Raw genomic sequence first — 7,846 nt, 5'->3', positions numbered from 1 at the left:
CATTTTTGTAAATGATAGTTATTAAAGCTGAATGATGTTTTCAAACATACTAAAAAGGCTGTACATTTCTTTCGCTCAACATCTTTGCTACACTTTGTATATAAAAAAGGTTAAGTATTGGTTTGGGAGTAATATTAGCAAGTAGATATGTTTTTAGAAATATAATCTAAATACTAAATATAGGTGCTATATAAGAAAGATATATAAGTCACTTACAAAGAAGACAGTAAAGTTGGAAAATTAGAACATTTTAATTTATGTTGATGTATTAGCTTTGGAGTTTTAATATAAAGAAAATTTGAACATGATACTAGAGCATTGAAGTTTTAAATAGAAAATGATCCTTTGTTTTTAGAAATAATTACTGTGTGGTGGGGATTGAAGTGTGGTGACGAGAACTCAGAGTAAATGGAAGCAATAATAATTCGGTAAGAAAATTTGAGGACTATATCAATAATTACATTGTAAAGGGCTTGACATGATGACTGACTCAATATGAAGAATAAATGTTAGAAACTACTGAAGTGATAGCACAGTGGGTAGGACATTTGTTTTACATAAAGCCTACCCTAATTTAATTTCTGGTACCCTATCTGTTTCTCCAACTTTGCCAAAAATGATCCCTGAATGCAGAGCCAGGTATAAGCCTTGAAAACTGTAAGGTGTAACCAAACAACAACAAACATAATCAATATTTAGAAAGAAAGAAATTGACTTACTAAATCATGAAAGTACCATACATGGGGGAAATAAAGAGAAGAAGCATGCTTCAAAATGAAAGAAATGGTAAATATAGTCATATAAATGGTATATTGAGTCAATGTAAGAAGGGAAATTTACTCTCTCTATCTTCTCTGTCTGGGCTTAAAAATGTTTTGGAGCAATGCATGCATGAAACTATCATTAAAAATATTTTTGTTTTGTTTTTTTGGGGGGTCACACCCTGCGGCACTCAGTGGTTACTCCTGCCTCTGCTCTCAGAAATCGCTCCTGGCAGGCGTGGGGGACAATATGGGATGCTGGAATTCGAACCACTCTCCATCCTGGATCAGTTGCTTGCAAGACAAATGCTATCTCTCCAGCCCCTCATTAAAAATACTTCAAGTCGTGGCACTTTAATTAAAATGTGAAGAACTGGGCCCGGAAAGATAGCACAGCGGCGTTAGCCTTGCAAGCAGCCGATCCAGGACCAAAGGTGGTTGGTTCAAATCCCGGTGTCCCATATGGTCCCCGTGCCTGCCAGAAGCTATTTCTGAGCAGACAGCCAGGAGTAACCCCTGAGCAACACCGGGTGTGGCCCAAAAACCAAAAAAAAAAAAAAAAAAAAAAAAAAAGTGAAGAACTATCGTAATAAAATAACCCAATGATCTCAGACCATTACATTGATCTTGAGAACACCAAAACATTAATTGAAAATAATATACATCTCTGTTCATTATAATGGTGTTTAAAATAGCAAGAAATGGAAATAACTCAAAAGTCCAATAACAGATGAGTGGATTAATAAATTGTAGTATAGGGGCCAGAGTGGTGAGTGGTGGCCCAAGAAGTAGGGCATTTTCCTTGCATGTGCTAACCTAAGACTGACTATGGTTCAATCCCCAGGTGTCCCATAGGGTCCCCCAAGCCAGGAGCGATTTCTGAGCACATACCAGGAGTAACACCTAAACGACACTGGGTGTGGCCTAAAAATAAAAAAATTTAAAGAAATTGTAGTATATGGACACATTGGAATATTGTTTAGCCATAGGTCAAGAAAATAAAGGAAGGCCTGCCTTTTTGCTACAACTTGAAGGAAGTTAGGAGGTCATGGTAAGTGCCATTGATCAAATGTTATAGACAAATGTTGAGTGATCTCTCTCATAGATGTATATAAAAAATCAAAACAAAGGAATAGACAGTGATGATAGAAACTCCTTAGACTTTGAATACAGAACTGAGGTTAGCAACTGGAGATGGGAGGCAGATAGGGGATAAACGGTATATTAGAAGAGACACTAGACCAGTTGGATAGTCACGGTGCCCTTGATGGTGGTGAAGGGGCAGTAATTTTGTGCACTACAAGCACAAATTGTGAACACTAATGTAGCCATGTAACCTAACATACACTATATTTAAAAAGAATGAAGTTTTGTGCTTGCTTTGACAGCACATATAGTAAAATTGGAACAATACAGAGAAAATTAGCAAGGCCCCTTCGCAAGGATGACAGGCAAATTCATGAAGCGTTTCATATTTTTTCAAAAGAAATGAAATTTCACACAAGAGATTGATGGGGAAAGTTTAAAATTAAAATTATATATATCTACACATATGAAATGAACAGCACTAAAACTATCATTAAATGAATACTAGTTTACAATTTGACCTTTATTGGGGAACTGCTCATTGGACTGCTCAATTTCTTTGCTACACTTTATATATATGTGAATGATTATAAAAGAAGTTTAAGAAGCGATAGTGCAGCAGTAGGGTGTTTGCTTTGCATGCAGCTGACCCAGGACGAACGAATCTATCCCTGGCATCCCAGGTCCCTCAAGCCAGGAGTGATTCCTGAGCTCATAGCCAGGAGTAACTGAAAGTCACTTGGTGTGGCCCAAAAACCGAAAAGTGAATAAATAAATAAAATGATATATATAAATATATATGCATGATAAAGATAAAAAGTTGAGTGCTAAAGCTTAGCTGGACCTAGAGTGGTAATTGTGAAACATGACACAAACCAAGGAAGTTGGGCTAAGGTAGTGAAGAAACTAAGAAAAATTGTTAGACTAATATTCTATTTGTACAGATATTTCTTGGCTTCGGATTCTCGCTGAAAGATCAATGATATTCTTCATTTTATAGCTGAAAGATTAGTGATAATCATTCTAGTATAGGAAAGACATTTTCACATAAAATTTCTTCTATTTTTAAGAGAAAAAAATAAGGTCAACTCTCAAATTAATTTTCAGTTTTCTTTAACTCAAAATTGTGTGCCAGAGAAGTAAATCCAACACACAATTTGTGCATTTACAATCAGGTGTAGATTTTCAGAGAACAAACATATGAATCAACATCTAGATTAAAATAAAGATAAGAATGGGGCCGGGCGGTGGCGCTAAAGGTAAGGTGCCTGCCTTGCCTGTGCTAGCCTTGGACGGACCGCGGTTCGATCCCCTGATGTCTTATATGGTCCCCCAAGCCAGGAGCAACTTCTGAGTACATAGCCAGGAGTAACCCCTGAGCGTTACCAGGTGTGGCCCCAAAAAAACCTAAATAAATAAATAAATAAATAAATAAATAAATAATAAATAAATAAATAAATATAAGAAGACAAAGGGCTAGGCCCTTGCCTTGCATAAGATCAATCTAGGTTTAGACCTAGGTATCCTATAATATGGACTCTTGAGCCTGCCAGGATATAAACCAGTACTAAGCTCTAAACATTGCCAGATGCAGCCCCAAAATCAAAGGTATATATACAAACATAAGAAAGTGAAATCATAATCAAATATAAAAGGTTGAGAGAAATAGAGAAATGTTTGAAAGAAACTTTAAAAAAATAAATAATGGCAGTAAGGTAAGAAGGGCATGGAGTGTTTTTATGGACATTAAATGAGAGGTTTTTTTTTTTCTTTTAGATTTTTGGGTCACACCGAGCAGTGCTCAGGGGTTATTCCTGGCTCTATGATCAAAATCGCTCCTGGCAGGCTCAGGGGACCATATGGGGTGCTGGGATTCGAACCACTGTCCTTCTGCATGCAAGGCAAACAAACACCTTGCCTCCATGCTATTTCTCCAGTCCAATGAGAGTTTTTAACATAGCAAATAATAATACCAATTATGGCAAAGAAATTAATCTTGTTATATTCAGAAAATTGTTCAAAGAATTTGACAATTAGGAAAGATTTGGTGATCCTAGCAAATATGGATATTGCTGTAATGAAAGCCAGATTATTTTAGATTGAAAGACAAACTTAAATAATAAGAAATTGTGGGCATCCAATTTATCATCAAAAGCACAGATAGGGGCTTGTCAATGTATAAATCTCAATCTTGTCACTTGAACATTATATAAATTATAAAATTCATATTCTATGCTACTGTTTTTTTTCTCACCTATAAAGTGGGTTTTATAATAGCACCTAAAATCATAGAATGCTGAAGAAAAATCAACTATAATGCTCCTAGATCATTACATGGCAGTATAAGTAATAAATAAATATATTAAAAATACAGTCAAATTACATATTTTATGAGAGTGTTAAAGAACATACAAAGGCAAAAGGGCATTTGTATAATTTTAAACCTATTTGTCCAAGAGAAAGGAAGACCATGTAAACTCAAAAAAATCTTTAAGAATTGAAGTACTTGTTTACTATTAAACAGAAACAGACTGAAGAAAATTCAATTATGGTATATACTTCAATTTCACAAAACCAATGTTTATTTTTAACTTTAAAATCATGTTCCCTCAAGAGCCTTTATAAAATTTCTTGTGCACGCTTAAATTTAGCATTTATCATTTTTTAATTATTTCTTTACCATGAGTTATGCTTTCTATAGTATTACTGTGACTTAAAACTACTAAAGGTTTTTGTTGCAATAATTATGACAATAAATTGCACCTTTATTTGATTTTATTTGCATTTTAATCAAAATGTTATGTTTCACTTCTTTATCCTTTCACATCATGAAGTGCTGAAATTTTTTTTTCATGTTGTGGTTTTCTTGGATTTGCATACCATGAAACTGCAAAGTTTTAAGTGTGAAAACATCAGAGTTGAAAGTTTGATTTGGCATGAGCACATTTCTTTGGAAAACCTTCAGCTTCAAAGACATACATGCTTATTTGTGTTTTTTAAAATAGCTTTGAGCCTCTTTTGGGGAGCTGTAGATTAGATTAATATTATTCAAACTGTCTGGGGTGTTGGCAGATAGAAAGAGAATCTGACAAGAAGAAATTAACTACATGTAGGAATCTCAAAAGATGTTCCACGAGAAAGATATAGTTAGTCCTATTAAACTGAAGATCAATATTATGTATTAGTTTATCCTTCATAAATCAGTGCTTGATATTTATGTTTTCTAGATTTGTCTTGATATTAAACCAGCTATTGCATTCTCTAATTCTGGATTTCATTGTTAAGGTTGTATTCGTATTTCATTGCCCCAAGTATTATAATAGTTCCACTAGATCCTTGAGTTCAATTTTCCAAATTCCTATCCACCAACTCTCTTATATTATTCTATTTACTTCATACCACTGAAATTTTGTTATTTTGATCTTCTCAGAGATCCCTTTTGTTTTTCAAGGATACATACAATTCAACAATATTTGCAAGAATTAACATGTGTTGGTAACAGAGATGAAGATATTTTTTTCAATGATTTAGTATAAGATATTTGACTTGAAAGGAATCAAGAAAGATAACAATTATTTCAAATTTTTATAGTCACATATTTCTAATTAGGTCTGAGTCATAAAAAGGCATACATTAATATGAAATAGGACAATAAAGCTAAATTTTAGAGTTGGAGCCAAAAGAGTGAATGCAAAAAACCTATAGAATAATCTTAAGAATTAATAATCATAAAGAATAATGTTCACAAAATTATAAATAAGGCTCCAGTAAAATTAAAGTTAAGTCTTGATTAGTAAATAGAAGATTAGAATTGTACGATTGATAAATATGAAGTTAAAAAACTGGTTTCTGGGCTGGAGAGATAGTACAGCCATAGTGCGGTTTCCTTGCAAGCAGCAGAGGCAGGATGGATGGTGGTTTGAATCCCATCATCCCTTATGGTCCCAGAGCCTTCCAGGAGTGATTTCTGAGTACAGAGCCAGGAGTAACTCTGAGTGCTTCCGGGTGTGATCCAAAAACAAACAAACAAACAGAAACTGGTTTCTGTCATAAAATATAAAATACATATAAATATAGTCAGTGTTTAAAACCTAATATTTTAATTTACTTGATTTAAAGAACATGTGTCATAGAGTTGACATAATACATTTGTTTTCATCAAGTAAGAGAAAAATTATTTTAAGAAAAGGGTCCAAAGCATTAGCACAGCGGTAGGGTATTTGCCTTGCATGCAGCCTTCCCCAGATGGACTCCGGTTCAATTCCCGGCATCCCATGCGGTCCCCAGAGCCTGCCAGGAACAACTTCTGAACACAGAGTCAAGAGTAACCCCTGATGGCCTCCAGGTGTGACCCAAAAACCAAAAATGAAAAAGAAGAAAAAAGAAAAAAAGAAAAAAATAAGAAATAATAGAAGATCAAAAAAGTAACAAGTGACAGTGACAAGCAGATGTGTGAAAATTATTGGATATTCAATAAGGTCATTAAGTTCTTGTAGAAGGTTTAGTAAGATCTTGTTGCTAACTGATTATTCTGTTACTGAACATTAAATGACTTCAGGTACACATTGGCATCTAAATTGATGTGTTCCAATTAAATTGGTGTGTTCCTATGGAGATGATAAGTAATAAACAAAAATGAAGTTTTTGTGTGGCCTCAATTGGCACATGGTCCAGGAATTTCAAGTACTACTTCTGTTACTGAGGTTTTATGGGGTGTGTTTTCAGCTGCCAAGCAGGGGGATGATGCCCACTCTCACTCCAAAAAAGTCTTGGTGATATCAGCCCAAATATCTCCAGTTTGGTCAGTTTGGTGTCTCTGCAGAGAATTGTATAGGAGTAATGAAGCAGGGCCATAGGTAAAGCAATAATTTTGTGATTGATATATCAAATTTAGTTTCAGCAGGGCAGGGGCTTATCCTACCGTCTCCTTCCAAGATAGCTTTCAACTGCATGGTCTGTGTATCAATGATTTGTATGGCTTGTAAAACCTAAAGTATTTCAATTGTTCTAAACTTAACCTTATATAAGTTAATATAATTTCATAATAGCTCCATAGTATAGCTATATTGTACTTTAAAAAAACAGAACCCCTAAGCATAGTGCAACAACCCCAACCATGAAACAAAAAGTATATTTTTAATATAATTCATTCAACTATGAATCACTTTTAGCATATTGAATGATCACTTAAGGATTCATAAATCTCAAGTTAGAAATTCTACCTTAGAGGCTGGAGAAATTGAATAGTGGGCTGAATCTTTGCCTTGCACACACACAGGTTAGATTTTTGGAACCATATATAATCCCCTCAATACCTCTATGAGTGATCTCTTAGTAAAATACCAGGAGTAAGTCCTAAGCACTACTGGGCATGGACCAATAACTAAAAACAGGCGAAAAAGAAAAATATTCACCTTATCAATCATTTGTTTTATATATTGACATACACATATGATGAGAGAGAGAGATTACAGACTTCATGTAGTAATACTGTAGCCAAGTTTCAACATTAAAATAAACAAAATTAGATCACTACAAAGTGGTCCAGATTGTGACAGCAGAGTTGAAGGTGAGTTGAAGTCTGGATCCAATTTCAATAACAAAAAACACTTAGTGTAAGTGGATTGAATATAAGAACCAAAATCCAAAAAGCAGTCTCTAAATTTTAGCGAAGAAGTAAAACTTTGAAATCAAATACTACAATTACAAAAGTAATGTAACTGCTCTGGCAGATAAAGCACTTAACCAGATACTTAGAGATTTTTCTCAATTACCTTTTCTAGTACTATGAATTTTTGCCTACAGCTATAAATTATCACTATTTTCATAAAATTCCTCTAAGGCCGAGTTAATAAAACTATCCTGTTTCTACTGTGACAGTCCTAATTCACTAGACTATTAGTTTTATGTGGGATGGCCTGTTTGTTCCTTTCTTATCACCAGCATTTAGTTTATTTATTCTATATGTTTCTCCATAATACTAATTTTTTAATTTATGG

At 34.1% G+C, this 7,846-nt stretch overlaps 1 non-coding gene across 1 annotated transcript; it reads left to right on the top strand.

Annotated features, from left to right (window-relative positions):
• Positions 1 to 2,133: 2,133 nt before the first annotated feature.
• Positions 2,134 to 2,240, top strand: LOC126026180 (U6 spliceosomal RNA). The gene has a single exon (XR_007501584.1). It is a non-coding gene; the product is annotated as a U6 spliceosomal RNA (small nuclear RNA).
• Positions 2,241 to 7,846: the final 5,606 nt, after the last annotated feature.

Source organism: Suncus etruscus, chromosome 1, assembly GCF_024139225.1.
Source record: "Suncus etruscus isolate mSunEtr1 chromosome 1, mSunEtr1.pri.cur, whole genome shotgun sequence".
Classification (NCBI taxonomy): Eukaryota; Metazoa; Chordata; class Mammalia; order Eulipotyphla; family Soricidae; genus Suncus; species Suncus etruscus.
Note: the sequence above shows the minus strand (reverse complement) of the source record. Positions and strands in the feature narration are given on the sequence as shown.